The sequence below is a fragment of the Cydia splendana genome, chromosome 20, assembly GCF_910591565.1.
Source record: "Cydia splendana chromosome 20, ilCydSple1.2, whole genome shotgun sequence".
NCBI classification, from domain to species: Eukaryota; Metazoa; Arthropoda; class Insecta; order Lepidoptera; family Tortricidae; genus Cydia; species Cydia splendana.
In genome coordinates this window covers 8,245,988-8,254,858 of record NC_085979.1, presented here as the reverse complement: position 1 = coordinate 8,254,858, position 8,871 = coordinate 8,245,988, and the positions used below count along the sequence as shown (strand labels likewise).

At 41.1% G+C, this 8,871-nt stretch overlaps 1 protein-coding gene across 1 annotated transcript in view; it reads right to left on the bottom strand.

The window, feature by feature from the left end:
• Positions 1–8,132: 8,132 nt before the first annotated feature.
• The window catches only part of LOC134800753 (divergent protein kinase domain 2A), a 77,425-nt gene continuing 76,686 nt past the window's right edge, over positions 8,133–8,871 (bottom strand). Inside the window, exon 4 of the mRNA XM_063773294.1 lies at positions 8,133–8,304. The gene's annotated coding sequence lies outside the window, so the exon portion shown is untranslated. The remainder of the gene's footprint in view (positions 8,305–8,871) is intronic.

Sequence of the window (8,871 nt, the reverse complement as noted above, 5' to 3'; positions counted from 1 at the left end):
TACACTACCCAATTTTTAACAATGTATTTTTTATATGTGAAACGCGAGTGAAATGCCTTTAAAAAGCCCGTAGGGGTCGGATCAAAAACGAAGTAATTAGTCCAACTCACGCTTGACTGCATACTTCTAATAGGTTTTCCTGTCATCTATAGGTAAAGAACTATTTTTAGTTTAAGAGATAAGGGGGGGGGGGGGTCATATTTTGGTTATTTTCTTAAATAACTCTAAACTATTTATTTTAAAATTAAAAAAAGATATATATTTGAGATTCTCAAAATGAGCTCTTTCATTTGATATGTAACACGATATAGTTTATAAAAAACATTATTTTTTAATTTTTAGTGGTCTCCATGTTTAAAATTCATTTGTTTACATAAGATGTCCGTCTTTGGGTCACGAATTGACATATGTGTACCAAATTTCAACTTAATTGGTCCAGTACTTTTGGAGAAAATGGGCTGTGACAGACGGACAGACAGACAGACGCACGAGTGATCCTATAAGGGTTCCGTTTTTTCCTTTTGAGGTACGGAACCCTAATAAACGTATTAGTAGCGTAGAAAACACACACAAATGCTCTTATCAGGATTAGAACCCAGAACCTCCTGCTTCGTAGACAGGGTCACTACTGACTAAGCCACCAGGGGTCTCCAAACCCCGGCTCGCGGGCCACGTTCTAATCCGGCCCGCCGACACCCAAAGCGGTGCCCACTGTCCGTCCCGCGGGAGCCAGGCTCCAGGGGTTTAGCATTAATTGAGAGTGGAACTGTTCCTAACAGCAGCAACCAGACACCCTCCCCCGGCGCAAAAACCTAAGGTGGCGCGCGCGAAAGTTTCTGAGACCCAATATGGCCCTCAGGCAAAAAGTTTGGAGATCCCTGGACTAGGCAGTTAACGTAGGTTAAGTCCTTATTCCACTTTCCTCCAACCGAACCTTCGCAGTTCCGGTGTTACCTACGTTTTTAAAAATGCTATAGCGTGCGTGAGCATAGAAGTCACGGCTAAACCGATTACAGTAAAATACGAATATCGCTTACGTCTTACGTTGCAACCATGTTACAATTACCAAACCAAGGGCTCTTCTTCCTCGCGTTATCCCGGTATTTTTGCCACGGCTCATGGGAGCCTGGGGTCCGCTTGACAACTAATCCCATGATTTGACGTAGGCACTAATTTTTACGAAAGCGATTGCCATCTGACCTTCCAACCCATAGGGGAAACTAGGCCTTATTGGGATTAGTCCGGTTTCCTCACGATGTTTTCCGTCACCGAAAAGCAACTGGTAAATATCAAACGATATTTCGTACATAAGTTCCGAAAAACTCATTGGTACGAGCCGGGGTTTGAACCCGCGACCTCCGGATTGTCGGAAAGTCGCACGCTCTTACCGCTAGGCCACTAGCGATGAAAATGGTAGATGTGCTGTTTATCATAATTGTGGATAGATTATTCTTTGTATGCAGCGATGCAGGCAAACATGACAACACAAGTTATGTTTGTTTACGGTTTTGGATATTAATTTTTAGAGATGCACCGGATATTCGGTAACTATCCGGTATCCGGCCTATCCGGGCATAATTTCAATATCCGGGCGGATACCTGATAGTGACATACTATCCGGCCGGATACCGGATAGTAACATTGCATGATTTCGGAGTAGGGATTGCAATCCGGTCCGGCGGATCCGGTAATCCGGCCGGATCCGGCACTTTTTAGGAGCTACCGGATCCGGTTGAAATCACCTGATCCGGACCGGATCCGGGAAAATAGAAAAAAAGACCGCACGCAGCACCCACTGCGCGTTTTAAGTGAGATAAAGGCGACGGATAGAAGAAAGAAGTTAAACAGAATAAAGAACGAATAAATAAATCCAAATTTAGTAAAATAAGAAGATATTTAATATGACGATGATTGAGAACAGAAGAGGATTTCCTCTTCTTTCATGTTAGTGGCACGAATCGGCACGATACGACGATTACTTAAATAATTAGAAGTAAACATTAAAGGATGGAGATGCCATGGAAGGAATTTGTAACGACCGGTCTGGCCTAGTGAGTAGTGACCATTCAGTGACCCTGCCTTGAGTGCCTATGAAGCCGATGGTCCTGGGTTTGAATACCGGTAAGGGCATTTATTTGTGTGATGAGCACAGATATTTGTTCCTGAGTTATGAGTGTTTTCTACGTATATAAGCATGGATTTATCAATATACTATACGTATATATATCGTCGCCTAGTAGTACTACCTAGAGCTAGCTAGTACCCATATTACAAGCTTTGCTTGGTTTGGGGCTACGAGTAGGTCGATCTGTATAAAATTGTCCCCAAATATTTATTCATGAATTATTTATTTATTTGTGATTTAGGCTATAAACCAATTTTCACGGATAAAAAATGAAAGCAAGATAATATTGGAACGCATTTCATACAATTTTGGTTAAAAGTAAAATATCTTGTTACTTACTAGAATGGATGTCAGCGTTACAAATAATTCCATCAAAGAACAGTTACGAAAACTTGTCCTTTCAAGGAGTTCCATTTCCCATCCCATAATTATCCCATTAACAGGCTTTGGAATCTAATCAAATTTATATTTTTATTGTAAACGTATAAAGTTGAGCAGAATGTGAATGATTAATTATAATAAAATTAATAAATGACTTAGATTTCATATTTTATTTTTAAATTGAGATTGACTATGTGACACTTTTTAATACTTAGTTTTATTTTATTGTTAAAAAGTTATTTCTTATTAACTTCAAATTGTTGTTTTATGAATACATTTGTAAAAATACCCTTTGTTTCTCATATAACGCATAAAACTTGAAAAATATGCCATTTAATTAACTTTAATATCCTTAAACTGCTCCTTAGCAATCTTCAGGCGATCTGGAGCTAAACTGAAAAGTTCGTCTCCACTAACTTGGACAGATCAACAGTTAGAGGCATTTCAGAACTGTAAGTCTAGTCTTGCGAACTCTACATTACTGGCTCATCCCATTATGGACGCAGAACTCGCTCTAGTTACTGATGCTTCAAGCACGGCCTTGGCCGGCGTTTTACAACAGCTGGTGCAAGGACAGTGGCAACCACTTGCTTTCTTCTCAAAGAAGATGACACGGCAACAGACGCAATACAGCGCGTATGATCGGGAGTTGCTCGCTATATATGAAAGTGTCAAACATTTCCGCTACATGGTCGAAGGCAGACATTTCGTCATTTATACGGATCATAAACCTATCACCTTCGCCTTTCAGCAAAAAGACAGGAAATGTTCCCCGAGACAATTCAATTACCTTGATTTCATTTCGCAGTTCACAAGCGACATCAGACACATTTCCGGGAAAGACAACATCACCGCTGACACGCTCTCCCGTATCGAGACCATTGCCGTGCCACCAGACTTCGAAGCCATCGCGCAAGCTCAGCAGGAAGACCCAGAACTACAAGAACTTCTTGCCAATCGATCTTCGTCACTGAAGCTTGAGAAAGTACCCATACCAGGTACCAATGTTTATTTATATTGTGACACGTCTCAAGCAAAGCCACGTCCGTTTATCGTCAAGCAGCATCGCCAGAAGATATTTAACACTATCCATGGCATGAGTCATCCAGGTACGAGATCCACAATCAAACTTGTTACTCAGAGATTCGTGTGGCCATCTGTACGCAAAGATTGCGGTACCTGGGTACGTGCATGCGAATCGTGTCAACGTGCTAAAGTGCAACGTCATACCTCCTCTCCTCTTGGAAATTTCAAATTACCAGAAGAAAGGTTTAGTCATGTTCACATTGATCTGGTTGGCCCATTGCCACCTTCATCAGGATTCCGTTACCTTTTCACAGCCATTGACAGGTACACACGGTGGCCGGAGGCAAAGCCACTGTCTGATATCACGGCTGAAACGGTAGCCCATGCGTTCTACGATACTTGGATATCGCGTTTTGGTTGTCCTCAAACCGTAACTACTGACCAAGGACGTCAATTTACCTCACGTATGTTTAAGGTCTTGGCAGAGCTTTGTGGTGCACAGCTGCGTCACACGACGGCTTACCATCCTCAAGCCAATTCGATGGTGGAGCGTCTTCACCGCTCCCTGAAAGCTGCAATCATGGCCCACAACAGCACGAGGTGGACTGAGGTGTTGCCGATCGTCCTACTCGGCATAAGAAGTGCGTGGAAGGAAGACATCAAATGCTCAGCTGCAGAGATGGTGTACGGTGAGCCTTTACGCATCCCGGGTGAGTTCTTTCATTCTCATACCTCAAACACCCTGCAGCCTGATGATTTTGTCACTCAGTTGAAACGCCAGATGTCACACCTCAGACCTGTCCCCGCATCAAGGCACGGAAACAAGTCAGTCTTTGTTCACAAGGACCTAAGTTCATGCAGCCATGTTTTCCTTAGACAGGATACACTGCGTGGATCACTAGAACCGCCATACACAGGCCCATATCGCGTTCTAAAGAGAACGGACAAGACCGTCACACTGGACTTACTACGAGGACCAGTGATAGTCTCCATTGACCGCGTCAAACCAGCCTACATGCAGAACGACACAGCTTCACCTACAGGCACAAGTGCTAAGCCTACTCAAGCTGTTGTCCCGGTGAGAACCACTCGGTCTGGCCGGAAAGTAACCTTTCCTTCTCATTTACAGGCAGGACTCTGATTCTCCCAGGGGGGTCCTGTGGCGCACCGCAATGCTGGCTGCCCACAAACCGTCTACGTCAACGAGACAACGAGTCAATGTCATTCACAACTAAATTTTCCTTCGTACGATACGGAAGCTAAAATCTAATTTGTAAATGCAATTGTAATTAATCATTGTAAATATTCTCTCATTATATGTAAATATTCATCCTCGCTATCTCCGCGTATTATTTGTCATATAAATAGTGCTCTAGATAAGAACACTAAATACCTAACCGGATCCGGTCCGGCCGGATCCGGCCGGATTGATGCCAAAGTCCGGCCGGATCCGGCCGGATTGAAAATCAATCCGGTTTGCAATCCGTATTTCGGAGTAAACTAATTGGATTTAAGAAACAGTCTTGATCATAATCGTACTTGTTTATTATTTTAAAACAATTTAAACATTCCACTGACTTGCACGTGCACTCATTTCGAACCTAGAAATGTGTCCGCGCGAACGTTTACTAGGAAACAGGTCAAACCTGCAGAATGCGCACCTGAAAAACCGAAATGTAGGTATTGTTCCGCTGGCCGAATATTCGGCGGCCGGATACCGGATATTCGGCCGATGTTCAGGCCGAATATCCGGTATCCGGTATCCGGCCAAACAACTATCCGTTGCATCTCTATAATTTTCTATTTTTCTTGTTCCACGAGCAATTCATAGGTACATTACTAATAAAATCTGGGAGACCGAGCTTTGCTCGGAAAACATATAAAAACTTAAAAATGCGCGTTTTCCCAGAGATAATAATATGAATATTTATTTCTTTAAAATTATCCAAAATTATAACATTGATAATACACTTAAATAGAACATAACTAATGTAAATATACAAATATGGTTTTAGAAAGTAAACAATAATAAGACCTAGTTAGATCGATTTTTCGCCCCCTAAAACCCCCATATAGCAAATTTCATCGAAATCGTTAGAGCCGTTTCCAAGGGTGACCATGCAGATTTAGGGAGAATTAACTGATAACAGTTTATGTATGCTATCGGATTCAGGGAGGTTGGGTTCTAAGGGTCCAAGAAAAAGTGATCCCATCAAAAACATTACATGTAAAAAGTTGCCAGTCTCGCAATACTTCTACTACAAAAAAGTTTTGAGATGTAATGTGAAACCAAGTCGGTTATTTTAATCAGTGCTAGTAATACATATAATGACCTGGCAATCGCACGGCTGCATAATGACATAAGGATCATCGTCACCTATTAAAAATTCTTCTAATTGAACATAACGCTAGCGCTAATAAAATTGCAGTTTGAGCATTACACCTATTTACGAGTACGGTACGAGTAAAGCATTATGTGCGATTGCCAAGTCATTATATGTATTACTAGCACTGATTAAAATAACCGACTTGGTTTCACATTACATCTCAAAACTTTTTTGTAGTGTTGCGAGACTTGCACCTTTTTACATGTAATGTTTTTAATGGGATCTCATCTCTTTTTGTAAGCAGTCCTTGTTTTCGGGTAAGTACTCACACCTATACAATGTATACACATATCATAACTAAACACATCTTCATTCATACTCACATCGTACATCGTAGTGTACCTTTACTTTACCTACTATTTGTATTAACTGCAACAGTAACTTTGTAATAGCATATATTTATATGGAATTACAAACTTACTTATGCAGTTCTTAGATCTTTAAAACGTGACTGATATTGCAATATTTTTTTCACCTCAGCAGCTCGAACAAGGGTACTTTGCTTCTTAAAAACAGTGAGCAAAATGCGATTTTGCTCACTGAATGAGACAACATGACATTCAAGTGACCTTTATAGTCAAATGTCATTTCAACATGCGGGGTCTAATACAAGTTCGATATACTTGGGTTCTATTATCTCTGTCCCTCTAGGTATGTTCTCACTGCTTAGGGTGAAAAATTTTGTGTACTACACGAGATCAAAGTTATTTAAGTACATCTCGTGCGCTTTTGAATCCCTTATTACTACGCTCAAGATTCTAAATTAGATCTATTATAGAATCTTTCGCTTGCACGGGACTCAAAATAAGCACTCGAAGAAATATCAAACTTTGATCTCTTGTTGTACAAATAACTATAGGTTTTCTATGGCTTGATACACTGAAAACTACCTATGTTTAAATTTTAAAGCTTGTGGGTATGCTAGAAGTACCTTAGAATTACTTATGATGATCGGTGAGTGTGTCAGTGTCGAAATTAATTAAGGAACTTTGACGTAAAATAATTTTTAAACTACAAGTTCAAATTGAATGTTAAGCATGTTAACTAGTGATGTACCGACTATTGATTTGGCCGACTAGCCGACTAATCGGCGCTCGAATGGCCGATTAGTCGGCCGACTAGTCGGCTAGTCGGCCAGATCATTCGTTTCGTATAATTTCAGGTGAAAAACAATAGTTTTGCTCCTTTGGTAGCGCTATTCATCATATTAGCTTGGCTAAAAGGTGTTCTCTACAGGTTCAAAGACCTATCACAAGAATCCTCTATCAATTTCTGTCTTTCTTTTATTTTGCGATCCTGAGCAGACCGTCAGTATAACTTGTAGGAGGTATTTCCAAGGCTCTATTTCCCGTACATAGTCGCCAGTTAAGAACCTATCCCCTGTGGTCAGCGTCTTTGCGAGCAACGTGCCCTGTTTATAAGTCTCTAAATTTTGCAATAACATTAACAGTTCCCCATGGCTCCACCATTTAAAAAAAACAATAACTAAATAATAATAAAATTATTTAACTATAGAACTTGGCCATGAAATTACACGAGAATCAGTTGAGATCAACCTGTAGAGGAAAACACCAGCCCATGCACCAACATACGATAACGATCAAACGGTCAATATTATATGAACAAAAGTTTTCGTCTGCACCCTGAATAGGTATTTTGGTAAAACAGACATAAAACATATGGCAAATATCGACTGTTGATTTTCTTTTCCTAATTTTCTTTCACTAATAAACTGCCGACTAATCGGCCATTTTTGCCGACTATAGTCGCCGACTAATCGCCGACTACAAATGTGACCGGATAGTCGGCTTTCCCGACTAGTCGGCGACTAGTCTCTACATCCCTAATGTTAACCCCTATATGTCACTGAAAATTCAGGGTTCTAGCTTTAGCCAGCACAAAATTACAGGACGTCGAAAATGGCCTGAATTGCTTCGAGAAAAGGATGGTACGGCCGTGCCTCTTTGTATTGCTCGACTTGGCGGGGGCACTGCCGTGCCCCCAGATTTCGTTACGGCTGATGTCGCTATATATCGTGGTCCAGAAGGCCTACCGCATTCGAAAACCTACATTTCGTTATCTGCCTCTATCGATGGAAGAGAGCGATCAAGAGTCGATAGAGACAGATAACGAGATGTAGGTTTTCGATTTTCGCGGTAGATCCCCGCTCATTGACGTATATCTCACGACTGGCGGGCAATAAGAATGGATGGGGCATGAATGGGGCCAGTACAGCGGTGTGACACCGCTGCAACGCGATTGGTTCATGAGTTCGCATCACGCGCGCGATTGGTCGCAACTAGTTGCGTTAGACTGCACGATTGGCTCGAATTCGTGAGTGACACCGCTGAACTAGTACCATTTTTAGTGCCCGTAAGGCCCGTCCTGAGATATACGTCAATGCCCCCGCTTCCTTTCTGCGAACCGTCTACCATAATTTGATTAATTTGTTAGCTGGTTTATATTAGTTTCAGTTGCTTATAAATCTTATAATAAACCGAAAGACACATTTCAATTGGAGGCTTGTGTCCATAAACATAAGGTTCAAATATGCTTGTCAAACAATTATCAAGCTGTGTGGCTCTGTGACGTTAGAAATTAAACTAGAAACAATCGATCGTTAAGTAAAATGGATTCCTATCGCGGTTTTGGAATAATATTTACTACTTAATCGATTTTAAATTCAATATAATAAGTATGTATTCAATAAAGTTATTAGTTAGTAGTGGTGTACCATTTTATTAGGTCGACCTGTATGTAACTATGTAATGGAATCTAAGGTAACTAATTTAACCATCTTCCAAGGCTCGTAGCGTCATGAAAATTGGCAGCTGTATGTAGTTCTGATGACAATACAATAATATGGTACTGTCGAACTGATCTGATGATGGAGACAGGTGGTGGCCATAGGAACTCTGTGATGAAACAACGCAACCTAATTGTGTTAGGGGT